Genomic DNA, 15315 nt, shown 5'->3' on the forward strand with positions numbered 1-15315 from the left:
TCATTAGTCATTAGGAAAAGGCACACTAAAATCACAATAAAATACCACTACATACCTTTTTTAACGTACCTGTTAAAAAGCAAGAGCATAAAACCAATAATACCAAGGGCTGACAGGTGCGAGGAGCAACTGGAACTCCCATATATTGCTTGTGGGAATACAAATGGTATAGCCACTTAGGAAAAGAGTTTAGAAGTTTCTTATAAAAGTAAACTCTTACTGTAGATGCAACAATCCTGCTTCTACCCAAGAGAAATAAAAGCACACGTTTACACGAAGACTTATATGTGAATGTTTATACCAAGTCTGGTCATAATCTCCCCAAATTGGAAACAATCCAAGTGTCACTCGTTGGTACCACTTTAATAACGCCCTGCTTCACCAACCTGCCTCTGAGCTTTTAGTCTTCAGGGACTACCTTCCCTTTAACAAGTTGCAAGTTGTGTGTAGAAATCACTGTTTTAAAATGGTTTGGTGCAAATTTTCATTTCTTTAGCAAAGGTGCATGTTTCCTTTGACTTCAATTGTTTCTCAAAGGCACATGGTTTTATGATGTGATTTCTCAGGGCCATGAGGTTGGTTCAACACATGGTGCTCACGAAGGTGTGAAGGCCCTTGGTCCTTGGGGGCCTCACCTTCCCCTACTTCCTTAGACTTTCAGATTTGTTGGAATCATCTGGTTTATTCATAGAGGCCCACAGGCTTTCAGGATCCAGGATATGGCTCCTTTTGTTGGCTGTTACACGTTTCCTGAATGTTGACATTGGACAGATCTAGGAAAGGTGCTGGAGCAGAGCACGAGGCATGCTTTTGCATATTAGGGGACTGAGGGCATGAGAACAAGAGAGTACATCTTAGCCCAGTGTCCTTCAAACATTTGTCCCTGGAGCACATGCTAATAAATAAATTTTATTTACATCAAGACCACTGTACTCATGTGTATATCTGAAATAAAGTTTTCAGGAAATAATACTTTTAAACACATTTGATGAGTTGTGTGCTTTTTCTATTCTACCTCAGACTATTCTGTTTCATTTTTAAGAATGCATATTCAGACCTACTAATGACATCACAATGCTTAGAGTTTTAGGATCTGCAGTTTGAAAACACTGATCTGGAGTAGCGTTTCTCAAAGTGTGGTGTTACACAGACCACCTACATCAGACTCACGGGAAGGATGGGGGTGGGGGTGGGGTGCTGCTGGTTAAAAGTGGAGATTCCTGGTATCCATGAGAGAAATATTGAATCTACTGAAAATGGTGTCTGGGATATTGCATTTTGATTAAATCGCTAGGTGGTTCTTATGCCCACTGAGGTTTGGGGACCACTGGCCTGACAGCACACAGGGTGCCCTAGCAGAGGTGTTTCTATCTCTGATCTGTGGAGCCCAAGGGGCCTTTACCAGAAGCACCTCAGGAAAAATCTACAAGCTGCTCCTCTTAATTTGTGTAAGAGTTCATGTATAAAGTTGCTTCCACTCCTAAGAAAAAGATCTGAAATCTTAGGGAGAGAAAATGAATGTGAAATGGGTTTCGAGGCTTCATCTCTGGAAATCAAAATCTCGGTTAAGTTTTTAAATGTCCTTCAAAGGGAGAAACATGGAAAAAGAATAGCCCTCTCTAGTGGTAAGGAAACATTACAAAACATTGTGCTCAGTAGACATGGCTCCTAATTCAAGAGGGGGTTCATTAGAAATACAGTAGTCCCCCTTTATCCTCAGATTCGCTTTCTGCCACGCTTTCAGTGACCTGTGGCCAACTGTACTCTGAAAATATTAAGTGGATAGTTCCAGAAATAAACAATTCATAAGTTTAAATTGTGTGCTGTCGTTCTGAGTTGTGTGATGACATCTCATGCTAGTGTGGGAACAGAGTCCCAGAGAGCAGTTTCCAGGCTCTCGGCCTCATGTGGAAAGGTGCTGGCTCGGGTAGTAGATGGCCGTCAGCTGTAACCAGTTAGCCATTGGCCACTGATATAACTGCCATGGCTATGCTAACAAGGGCGAATTGTTAGCAAGTTGCTTGGTTAGTTGGCAGAGAAGTGGATGGCAGATTGCGGCTAGCAAGGGGGGTTGGTTGGCAGAGGAGTGGACGGCAGGCTGCGGATCATGTGGTTCCTGCTTCCTGTGTCTCCAACCCAGCCGCCAGGGAGGATATAGTGGTATGACTCCCCTATCTGTGGCTCCGTGGGTGTTCCTTTTGGTCCTCACCATATCCTGTGTTCTTATGTGGGGCGTGGGACCAGAGACCCCGCATGACACTACCCTTCTCCATCCTGTCCTGGACGTGAATCATCCCTTCGCCCAGTGTCTCCATGCTGTAGACGTTCCCCACCCGTTAGTCACATAGTTGCCATCTTGGTTATCAGATCCACTGTCACGGCATCGCAATACTTGTGTTGAAGTCACCCTTATTTACTTCACAATGGCCCCAGAGTGCAAGAGTAGTGATCCTGGCAATTCAGATGTGCCAAAAATAGGGTTTCCAGGTGGGAATTCCCACCCGTTCTCAGGAATTTTTTTCATTTTCCCGTTCCCAAATCCCGAGACATAAACTGTCTTCAGTTCTCCACGATGAATCGTTTCCACAAAGTGACGGCTGATACTACCAACCACCTGCATTCAAGGAGCTGATTTTCCCAATTTCCCGACCAACTTTTCTTGGGATTCGGGAACGGAAAAGTGAAAAAATTCCCAAGAACAGGCAGGAATTCACGCCTGGAAACCCTAGTGATAAATAGGGAAAATGTCTAAGAGATACATTGTGAGTAGTACATTTATTTCCCATTGTGGGTATTACTGGGTTCAAGGAGCTGATTTTCCCTATTTTCTGACCAATTTTTCTCGGGATTCGGGAACGGGAAAGTGAAAAAGATTCCTGAGAACGGGCGGGAATTCCTGCCTGGAAACCGTAGCCAAAAAGACACCTTAAAGCGCTTCCTAAAGTGAAACGGTGAAAGTTCTCAACTTAATAAGGAAAGAAAAAAAAATCGTACGCTGAAGTTGCTAAGATCTATGGTAAGGATGAATTTTCTATCCATGAAATTGTGAAGGAAAAAGAAATTTGTGCTAGTTTTGCGGTTGCACCTCAATACTGCAAAAATTACAGCCATGGTGTGTGATAAGTGCTTCGATAAGATGGAAAAGTCATTCAATTTGTGGATGGAGGACGTGGACTGAAAACTTGCTCCAATAGATGACAACGTGTTGTGCCAGAAAATGCTGAGCCTATGTGAAAACTTCACAAGGGATCTCCTGAAACGAGTGATGCCCCAGCCATTACTACAAGTGAGGAATGTTTACACAGATTCAGGAGTAGGTTTGGCATTGTGTCATTTCACATCGTCAGCAGAAGAAGAAGGGTGAGTACAGTACAATAAGATACTTTGAGACGGCGGGGGGAGAGAGACCATGGGCACTTAACTTTTATTGCAGTATATTATTATAATTGTTCTATTTCATTATTAATTATTGCTGTTAATCTCTTAGTGTGCCTAATTTATAAATGTAGCTTTATCATAGGTATGTATGTATAAGAAAGAACAATATATACAGGGTTCGGTACTATCCATGGTCTCAGCCATCCATTGGGGGTCTTGGAACATATCCCTGTGGATAGGGATGGACTGCTGTACAGCTTCCCAATGTGGGAGATGTTGAACTATTAACAAAAATCTAAATAATCCTGTATTAAAATTCATATGTTAAAAGGTCGTTGTGAACCCAGATGCTCTCATCACCTTGAAGAAGAAGGAACATGTTCTCATAGGAAATGGATTTCAATGTATACCACTTGTCTCCAAAATAACATAGTCTTTTAGAAACACCGTAATCAATTAATTGTCTCCTAAAACTAAGTGTGTGCGTTTTAAAATTATCTGCATACTATGTATTTTCTCATATTAAGCAGTTTATATATAAACAAACATGTATATACACAGAACACACACACACAGTATATTTTCTAGAACTAAATAGTCTCTTGTGAACCCTCAATTTATTATTTGCCTCTAGAAAGGAAAGACTAAATGCTAAAGAAAGGAATAAGCAAGTTTAATTTTTAAGCAAAACATGAGTTTTTTTGTAATAAAAATGATTTACAATGAAGAAAATATCTGCTGCTGTTGATAGATGGACAAACATCCTGGTTACCGCAGAATGTGATTCTGTACTCAGCTCCAAGGGAAGTTTCAATTGTTCTTGATGTTTTTGTTACATTGGTGATTAGATACTTAAAATTCAAGGCTAAAATTAGAAGTGTGGTGAATGATTTTAATTCTAGGCAGGAAGTAACAACTCAATAGAAGCAAATGGTAGATTTTTAAAAGATCTTCCAACTTTAGTAAAGCATCCATGTGTCCTGGATCAGACATAAGTAAATGTAAGTTTTGTCAATAGTGTCTGCCTTGCTTTGCCTAGGCAACCATGCTGAAATATTCCACCCTTCTGTACCCATGTCTCTTGGGCTACCGTTTGGCACTGTGCTAAGGTAGGCTGCTTGCCACTGAAAAAGTTAAAAGTCAAGAGGTTGGTGGAAAGAAAAGCAGGTTTATTCAGGATGCTGGCATTCTGGGAAGATTGTTGTGAAACTGCAAGAGCAGTTTCCAGGCTCTAGGCCTGACATGGAAAGGTGTGGCTTGGTTATTAGATGGCCATCAGCTGTAATCAGATGGCCATCTGCTGTGGCTGTGTGGCCATTAGCTGTTACCAGTTAGCCATTAGCCACTATTAAAACTGCAGTGGCTATGCTGGCAAGGAGGTTGGTTGGCAGAGAGGTGGACGGCGGATTGCGGCTAACAAGTGCAGTTAGCAAGCGGATTGTGGATTACATTGCAGATCATGTTGATCCTATTTCCTGTGTCTCACCCAGCTGCCAGCAAGACTGGGGTGCAGGAAGACCCCTCCTTGGGGTACTGGTGGATGTTTGCTTTTGTGTCTCGACCAGCCGCCATTGAGAATACAGTGGTATGACTCCCCTATCCGTGGCTCCGTTGTTGTTCCTTTTGGGCCTCACCATATCCTGCGTTCTTGTGCGGGGAGTGGGAGCTGAGACCCTGCATTATAATAACAGTAAGAGTGAGCCTTAACGCAAACATGGACATTATACAATAATAATGTATCGATATTGGTTCATCAGTTGTTAACTAATATAGCGCATTAATGCAAGATGTTACTAAGGGAAGCTATGGTGATGGTGGAGGGAGAGGGAGTGTGTGGGAACTCTTTATCCTTCCTGTTTAATTTTTCTGTAAACCTAAAATTGCTCTAAGAAATACAATTTATTAATTTAAAAAAGCAGGTAAAACAATTTAGAACAAAAATGTAAAGAAACAGAATTTTTTTTTTACTTTTACTACCAACCTTCACTTCCTATAAATCCTAATTCAACACTTTCACCTGCTTCCCACCCTGTTTTAAAGAGGACATTTAAAATAAGTACCATTTTGGGAGTTAAGAGGCATCTGACTTGTGGTTTTGCCAACTGCTTAAAATGACATTGCCCTTTGCAGGTTTTTGGGGAAAAAAAATTAAATCAGCTCTGTTGAGGTGTAAACTGTACCCATTTAAAGGGTACAATTTGAGGCATTTGGGCATACATATATACCCATGAAGCCGTCACCACAATTAGGATAAGGAACATACCTAAAAGTTTCCTTGTGCTCCTGAGAATAACAGAATTCTCAACACATAATGACTCAGTGCAAACCTCTGCACCAAGAGAGGACCAAACTTCAGCATGGCCTCTGGAAGAATAAAGCATGTCCTTCAGATGACCCCAGCCTCCCATTAAAATGCCTGTCTGCGACAGCACAAAGCTGCCTGGAGAGTTTACTGTTTGTTCCAGCCAGCACTGAGATAGGCCCCTGACCTCTCTTTCTTAGAGCATTCACTAAAAAGGCCTTGCAATTGTGAATCTGTATTTCGCTCTCAAGGACCTGGGAGCCATCCCTTTGAATCAGAAAGGACAGGCCTGACTTCAGCCTCTGTGCTAAGGTAGAAGCCTATCTTCCATAACTGCCAGCTAACAGACACAACTGGTCTAAACTGCAGTGACATTGACCAACTCTGCAATTTCCACTTCTCTGAGTTTGTTGAGCCATGGCTTGTCCCTCTGTCTCATTTTCCCTTTAGAATGCCCAGTCACCTCCGTGCAAATTGGAATAGGACTCAGCTCTCTCCCTCCCATGTGGAGTGACTGAATACAGTTGTTTTCACTCCTTTGAAGTCTGGCTGTGTTTATCTTCGACACTTCTTTGTACTCCTTCCCTCCACAATCTCCCCGTTTTGAAACCAGCCCCTCATCCTGCTGCAGACTACTCAGCCCTCCAGACCTCACTGTCCTTTATCTCTCATGTTCTCAGCAGAGCAGAACTTCTTTGCTAACTTTCTTCCTGTTCTCCTTCCTCTGAAGCCCAAGCAGCACAAAGCTAATTTTCTAGGCTCACTCTCAACGATCTACTCACCCGTCAATAACTCAGGGTTTCATCACCTTCAAATGTTTCTAGTTTTTATAAGGGGCAGATAGTTTTTTTCAGAGTAATTAAGAAGATTTTTAATAAAATGATCAACACACATGCAGTTTTTAGATAATGCATGGAGACTTTTGTTTTCATTTTGAACTAGGGTAGGAAGTAAGGTGGCCCAGAGAAGGGACACCAGCTTGGGAGAGCATTCTCCTTGTCACAAGGGCTTAGTATCTCTAAATTACTTCTGACATGTTCCTTTACCCTCCTTGTCTTGGTCTTTTTTTTTTTTTTTTTTTTTTTTTTTTGCCCCCAGTTCTTAAGCCATTGTTTCTCAATCTAGTTGTAGGGCACAGCTCCCTGGCCCAAGCAGAGCAGCTCCATTCTGAGCAATCTGGACAGTGCTTTTTGGACCAATCAAACTGTGAGGGTTTGGATGGGCAGCAGGATGGCTCAGTTGGTTAGAGCGTGAGCTCTCAATAACAAGGTTGCCGGTTCAATTCCCGCATGGGATGGTGGGCTGTGCCCCCTGCAACTAAGATTGAAAACAGACTGGACTTGGAGCTGAGCTGCGCCCTCCACAACCAGATTGAAGGACAACGATTTGGAGCCGATGGGCCCTGGAGAGACACACTGTTCCCCAATAAAATTAAAACAAAAAACCAAAAAAAAAACAAGCCCATTGCATTCCTATATACTAACAATGAAATCTCAGAAAAAGAAATAAAAACAAAACAAACAAAAATACTGAGGATTTGGATTCCTCATTTGTATGAAGACAGACCAATCAGGGTCTAAGGCAGGGATTTCTCTCTATATAAGTCAGCTCCCCTCTGGCGGGGGAGTGCACTTTCCCTTTCTACTGAAGACAGAAGTCTGTGTTTTCCCTGCTGGAGCTGAAAAACCAAAAAAGTCTCACCTTAGCAAAGCAGAGCAGATAGACAAACTGGTGCAGAACAGGTGAGTGCGAAGTAGAGCGTACAGGTACAGGTGGAGCAGAGCAGGGCTGCCTCTCCCCAGGGCCACTTCACAGCCCTTCTCACCAGCCACGCTGCTTCATAGTTGAGCTGTGACTCTGTTGAGCTATTCCAGAGCCATGCTATTCTCACAGCTATGCTGTATCACAGTTAGCTGTTTGCATTGAAAAAGAGTTTACTGTAAAATAAAGTTTTCAAAAAATGTTTTTATTAAAAATATAGCTAACATACAATATTATATTAGTTTCAGGTGTACACCATAGTTATTCAACATTTATAGACCTAAAGAAGTGATCACCATGATAAGTCCAGCAATCATCTGACACCATAGTAAGCTATCACAATATTATTGACTATATTCTGTCCATGTAAAAAATATCCAAACCTGTAGAGAAGTTTAATGAATTTATTTGAGCCAAACTGATGACAATTCCCGGGAAGCAAAATCTCAACAGGTTGAGAAAATGCTCTGCCAAATGGTGGTTTTGCAACTTATTTTATACATTAGAATCAAAGGAGGAGGGTTACATGAAATCCATTGGTGGTAGATTAAAGTGGTGGGAGACAGCAAAGCGGGGACATCTCTGGGATTGAATGAATAGTAAATTGGAGAGATAGATACTTCTTTTACATTGGTGGGTACAGGATAGTTCATAGTTAGCATTTTACAGCACACAGCAATGGTAATAAGAGGACACGAACAACTCTGAGGGATTCTGTATTTTCCTGCTCTGGTGTGGTGGGTTGTGTGTAGAGGGGTCCAGAAAAATGGATTACTCTGACATTCCAAGGGTATGTCATCTTAGAGGAAAGAAGACAATAGATGGGCTCACTTAAAGTAAGGGTTGACCTTTGTCAAGGAAGCTATAAGCCAAGGATGTGACTACCGGCCATGGCCCTCTTTTAGTTAGGAATTGTTATGTTCAGACTATCCTATGTGGTTAAATTTGGTCTCTGAGTTTGCAGGGCCTGTCATGCTGGCCTCTGCTGAGCTTGTCAGGTTTAGTATGTGGCCTTTTTTTCAACCACAATTCCCTATGCTGTATATTACATTCCCATGATTTATTTGTTTTATACCTGGAAATTTGGACCTCTTATTCCCCTCATCTTTCCCCCCTTTTTTAAATTTTCAATTACAATTCATTCAATATTATTTTGTATTAATTTCAGGTGTACAGCATAGTGGTTAGACATTTATTATAATTTAAGAAGTGATCCCCCTGACTAGTCTAGTACCCACCTGGTACTATGCATAGTTACTACCATATTATTGACTATATTCCCCATGCTTTACTTCACATCCCCATGACTATTTTGTAACTACTAATTTGTACTTCTTAATCCCTTCACCTTTTTCACCCTGCCCCCCAAACCCTTCCCATCCATCACCCCAACAAATCTAGTATCCATCTGACACGATACATACTTATTACAATATTATTGACTATATTCCTTATACTATACCAACATCCCTATAAATACTTTTTAACAACCAATTTGTACTTCTTAATTCTGTCCCCTTTTATCACCCACACCTCCAGCCCCTGTCCCTTCTGGCAACCATCAAAATGTTTTCTGTATCTATGAGTTTGTTTCTGTTTCGTTTGTTTGTTTGTTTTGTTCTTTAGATTCCGTATATTAGTGAAATTCCATTGCATCTGTCTTTCTCTGTCTAACACTCCACTTAGCACAGTACTTTGCAGGTCCATCCATGCTGCTACAGATGGCAAGAACCCATTTCCTTCCATAGCCGAGCAATAGTCCATTGAATATATGTACCACCTCCTCTTTATCCATTCTTCCATCGACAGACACCCAGGCTGCTTCCACATCTTTGTCATTGTAAACAATGCTGCAATGAACACACGGATGCACAGGTCCCCTCGAAATAGTGTTTTGCATTTCTTTGGATAAATACCCAGAAGGGAGATTACTGGATCCCTCTTTGTTTCTTGTTATAGCCTTTGTTTTAAAGTCTATTTTGTCTGGTATAACTATTGCTGCACCAGCCCTTTTTGTTGTTGTTTCCATTTTCATGAAATAACTTTCCATCCCTTTACTTTCCATCTGTGTGTGTCTTTCAATCTGAAGTGAATTTCTTGTAGGCAGCATGTGTAAGGGTTTTTGTTTTCTTCTCCATTTAGCCCTCTATGTCTTTTGATTGGAACATTTAATCCATTTACATTGAAAGTAATTGTTGATAGATATGTAGCTATTGCCATTTTATTATTCATAATTTTGTTCTCCCCCTCGCCCCCCAACTTAAAGAAGTTCCTCTAACATTCCTTGTAATACTAGTTTGGTGATGATGAACTCCTTAGCTTTTTCTTGTCTGGGAAGCTCTTTATCCTTCGATTTTAAATGATACTTACTTGGTAGAGTACCCTTGGTTGTAGGTCCTTGCTTTTCATCATGTTGAATATTTTGTGCCAATCCCTTCTGGCCTGCAAAATTTCTGTTGAGAAATCAGCTGACAATCTTATGGGAGCTCCATTATAAGTTACTAGTTGTCTTTCTCTTGCTGCTTTTAGGATTCTCTCTTTGTCTTTAACCTAGGCCATTTTGTTAAAATGAGTCTTGGTGAGGGCCTATTTGGGTTCATCTTGTTTGGGACTCTCTCCACTTCCCAGACTTGTATGTCTATTTCCTTCACCAGGTTAGAAAAGTTTTCAGTCATTATTTTTTCAAATAGGTTCTCAATCCCTTGCTTTGTCTCTTGTCCTTTTGGTACCCCTATGATGCGAAGTTGTTATGCTTGATGTTGTCCCAGAAGTTTCTTAAACTATCCCCATTTTGGGGGGGAATTCTTTTTTCTTTCTGCTGTTCCAATAGGGTGTTTTATGCTACCTTGTCTTCCAAATTGCTGATTCAGTCCTCTACTTCATCTAGTCTGCTAGTGATTCCTTCTAGTGCATTCTTCATTTCAGTCATTGTATTCTTCACTTCTGACTGGTTCATTTTTATGGTTTCTGTTTCCCTTTTTTATGCTTGTAAGTTCTTTGTTAAGTTCTCACTCAGGTTTCTTGAGTATCCATATAACCATTGTTTTGAACTCTGTCTCTGGTAGGTTGCTCGCCTCCATTTTGTTTAGTTATTTTTCTGGAGTTTTCTCCTGTTCTTTCATTTGGGATGTATTTCTTTGTCTCCTCATTTTGGCTGCCTCTCTGTGTTTGTTTCTATGTATTAGGTAGATCTGCTATGTCTCCCAATCTTGGCCAGGTATCCTTATGTAATAGGTGCCCTGTGGGGCCCTGGCACAGCCTCCCTGGTCACCTGCTCCAGGTTTTCCAGGAGTGTCCCTTGTGTGGGTTGTGTGTGCCCTCCTGTTATAGTTGAGCCTCGATTGCTATTGGCATGTCAGTGTTTGGGATTGAACCTCAGGCTGATTGGCTGTGTAGTTTGGCCACATCCACAACTCATAGGCTGCTGTGCAGGGATCTTACCCACTGAGTGGGATTCACCCCATTGGGCTCTGGTGCCTGTTGAGACCACCTTTTGTATATGCTGTTTGTGAGCTAATTGAGTGATGCTCTGCTGTGTTCTGAAGCCACTCTCCAAGTATGTTGGTTCTGGGGCCTCTTAGAAGGAGCTCCAGTGCAGGCTCATGTCACCCACTGGCTATGACTAGCTGGGAACTACCTGGTAGGAGCTACAAAGTGATCTGTGGCTTTTGCTGCCTGTGCTAAATCTAGAGATGTGTGGGAGAGGACACACTGTGAAATGAGGATGGCTGCCACCAGTACTGGGCCTGGGGTAGCTCCACAAAAAGCCAGGACACCTCAAAGCCAGCTGCCACCTGCCAGCTCCCTTAAGGTTCAGCCACTGGTAAAGTCTCGTGCAGTACATGAGTTGTGTGAGGCAGGGTCTCAAGCAGTGACTACAGTAGGAAGAGTTGTGGTCAGCAGGTTAATGTAAATTCTGGTTTGGTGCCAGTGCTGAGCCTGGAGCTACTCAGTAAAAGTCTCAGTGCACACTGAGGCTGGTTGTTGCTCACCTGGGGCCTACAAACTCCAATAGTTTTCCCAGAAAGAATGCCATGTGGGTGGGATGGGCCGCTCGAGAGAAAATGCCTCCAGGTGTTGGGTGAGTTGGGTGGGGTGGTGTCCCAGTGGAGCTCACCAGGCCAATCAGATTCAGATTTGGCCTGTGGGAGTTGGCTCAATGCAAGAAAAATGGCACCCACCTAACGACTGCACAGGAGGACCCCACACAGGGAAAGTTCTGACTGTCTTGCAGCACTCCCTTGGAAGCTACACACCTCAGTCTTCCCCTCATATGCCTCCGATGCCCCTGAGTCACCGTCCCTTCACCAGAGCCCAGGGTGAGTGCTTGTGAGGGAATGAATCTATGTGTGGGCCCTTTAAGGATACATCTGGGTTTCCCATAGCCTTTTGTCTCATCCAGAAGATTGGAATCCCCACTGTCTTTCACAGCCAGATATTGTGAAGGCTTCTCTTCCTGGCACCAGTATTCCAGGCTGGGGTCCCTCTCTTCTCCTGGGGGGGTACCTCCGCAGTTGAGGTATCCCTCCTTATTCTCAACCGCCACACAGATGCTTGGGGCCAGCCTGTTTCACATCTCTGCTCCTACTACCAGTCTAAATGTGGCTTCTTCTTTATATCCTTAGTTATAGAACTTCTGTTCAGCTGGGCTTCAGGTGGTTCTCCAGGTTGATTGTTCTATAATTTAGTTGTAATTTTAATGTGTTCACAAAAGGACACAGGCCCAGTGTTTATCTACTCTGCCATCTTGGATTCTTCATAATGTGTGTTGTGTTAAGCCATTAAATTTTAGGGTAATATGTTATGCAACAATAGATTACTGATACAGTACTGAACTAATAGTCTACTTTAGTGAGTAAGAGCGATGTTGACAACATTCCCTTTCAGACTTCGAAGACAAGTTATGCAACAAAAATAATAGCAGTAAAACTCTGCAAACCTTTCCAGGGTAGTGTTTTGTGATGAATTTTATGGATGCTTAAATATAGTTTTGTGGTGCTGACTATACTAGCATCTTAGAAATTAAGCTGAAATGACCTGAACCTTCTTGAAATTTTTCAAATAAGCCCAGAATTACTCCTAAACCAGCCAGTTTGTGTATATAGATGCATTTATTTGCTTATGAAAAATATTGTGAAATTTAAAATCTACCTTCTTTACATAGAAAAAAAATCATAGATGGCAAAACCAAGTATATGTGGCCTGTACAGGGTAAAATAAAATCAGTTTAATATCTAATAGTTCCCTAAAAAAATGTCTACGTGAAGAAAAATGTAGATCAATCCAAATAATTATTCCACGTCATGTTGAAAGAAAAATAAATCTAATGGTGTTCTCCTGAATTCAATCTCTTTTCCTCACACTCCAAGGCAGCTTCATGGCAGCTTTTTTTTGGGGTTGCTATCATTTGTGTCCAAAAAGTCTGATTGCACAGATCTTTGATTCCTTAAAACTCTGCCCAGTTTTGGTGGAGGGAAAGTCAACAGAGTTAGGAAAAAAAGGCCTCATTGGGAAAATTCCAGAGGATCTGGAGAACAATGATACCAGAGCAAAGATGGAGCCAGACTGTAAATGGTGACATGGTCTGCAGATGGATTCAGATAAAGACAAATTTATGTCTTTAGTAGGATTTTAATGCTTGGGTGGAGTATGTTTAATATTGGAAAATATTTCAGAACATTTTTGAATAGTGGGCATAGAAGAGAACACAGAAAAGGACAATTGACAAAGAAGACACTCATGTCTACAGGAACTTTGACATGAGTAACCCTTTTGTTTACAGCTAGCCTATGGAAAGTATGGGAATAAATGAGGGTTGTCTTCTTGGCCCATCTTCTTTGGGCACTCAGGAACCTGACCTTCTAGTCTACTGTCATCCTAATCCTCAGGCTTACCTTGATCATCTTCCTTTTTCTTTAAATTAAAAAAATTTCTCATATTTCCTTCATTTCAGTTTGGTTCTCTGTGCATTCTAAGGGTCCAAGTAGGACTTTCAGCAAACATTTCTGTGTATTAAGAGAATCCTTTTAGAGATAATGTCTTTGTCCTTGTAATCTAATCCAATCATGATTTTTTTTTTTTAACCAATGAGTTGTATATGAGGAAGAGATTGCTAGACTTTACCATTTTTCATGTTCTCCTCTTCATTCTGGAAACAGAGCTAGATAACATTCTCCAGACTCCTTTGCAGTTAATTGGGGCTACATGACCAAAGGCTGGGCAATGGTGATACACACTGCTTTCAGGACTGGCCCATAATGACCCCTTTCTTCCCCCCTCCTCCCCACTCTCCCCATAATTCTTAATCCTCTCTCCCTTTCTCCATTTGTTGGATAAATGGAGAGAATTCTGAGGATCTAGAGAAAGGTGGAGCCCAAGATGGAAGAAGCACTTCTCTCTAAAGGACTGCACGGGACCACTTTTTCTAAAGACCAGTGTTGGCCTGTGACATGAGCAGCAAATACACTTTTATTGTGGTTAGCTATTTTGATTTTGGATGTTTTTGTCAAAGTGTTTGATCTACTCTGATTAATACATGAATACCAGCTGCTGTGGCTTGAGCTTTATCACAATGGGAGACATTGTAAAGTCAATAGATCTTAGCAAAATATCAGTTGGATTGTTAGATAAACATTTCTCCTAGCACCATTCTCATTGCTTTCTTTGCAGAGATCAACAAATTCTGACTCACTGATTAAACCTGCATGCTTTTTATTACCCTTTCTTTACCTTCTAGTGGAATGAGTGGAAAGTGGAAAGGAGTAGTGAAGTTCTGTGTGCAGAAACAATGAGAAATTTGGGCCTAGTTAGTCTGAAGTTGAGATAATCCTGTTCTACAATGAGGAGTCAGTTTCTTCCCCAAAGGAGTACTTAGCACCTGTATTTGCTTAAGCCTTTCACAAGTCCAGGTTAGCTGTCCACAGCCTCTACCCATCAGCGTTATTTCTTTATCAATCCTCCTACTCACAGCATCACCTCCTGCCCAGGAAGAAACCAGGATTTTAAGCACCCTCTCTCCCTCATAGAAGTCATGGATTTGCATTGTTCAGAGGACCACAGTGGAGTTCTTTCCCAGTGTTCCTTTTAAATGTCAACTATTCACTCCATGAGTGTACTATGTCATGCCTACACTGAGCTCCCTGTTGCATAAACCTGGAACATTCTTACACCAGGCTCTCCCTCTGCACATATTGATTTATTTGCTTGGATTGTCCCTCTCTGTCTCTTTCCCCTTGAAAAGGTGTACTCACTGTCAAATGTCTTTTGAAGCTCTCAAGTAAAGTGACTATAGTATTTCCACAGCACTTTGTTCGTATCTTCATTAAAGCATTTTGGGGCACGCCTCTCGGACAATGATTGTATTTAATCTTTTTGCAACATTTAAATCCTAGCACTGTCAGGCACATAATATGTGTTCTGTAAATATTTGCTGAATGAATAGTCCAAAGTGAGTACAGGAAGACATGAATGTGGTCTCACCTTAAAGCAGTGTCACCTATAAGCCCCCAGCACATATAGGACTGACCTCTTTTAGGATTCCATGACATCCATAGACATCCCTTTGTGTTTGGCATTAACGTGATCTGTCCCCATTTCAAGAAAGTGAAATTTAATGCCTATCTTTACATTTTGGTGTTATGTCTCATTCTCATAAAATATAAATCCTTTCTGAATGCCTTACTTGTTTCTTTAGTTTCTTCATGGCTGACTTTATTTCCTGATTTCTCAGAGTGTAGCTTCTAGGATTGAGCAGAGAGGAGATGACAGTGAAGGTGACAGAGATGGCGGTATCTGTTGAGAGGGCAGGGTAGGGCCGGGCATAGACGTAGGTGCAGGGCCCCAAAATGCAGGGTCCTCACACTGATGTGTACACT

Source organism: Rhinolophus ferrumequinum, chromosome 11 (genome assembly GCF_004115265.2).
Source record: "Rhinolophus ferrumequinum isolate MPI-CBG mRhiFer1 chromosome 11, mRhiFer1_v1.p, whole genome shotgun sequence".
NCBI classification, from domain to species: Eukaryota; Metazoa; Chordata; class Mammalia; order Chiroptera; family Rhinolophidae; genus Rhinolophus; species Rhinolophus ferrumequinum.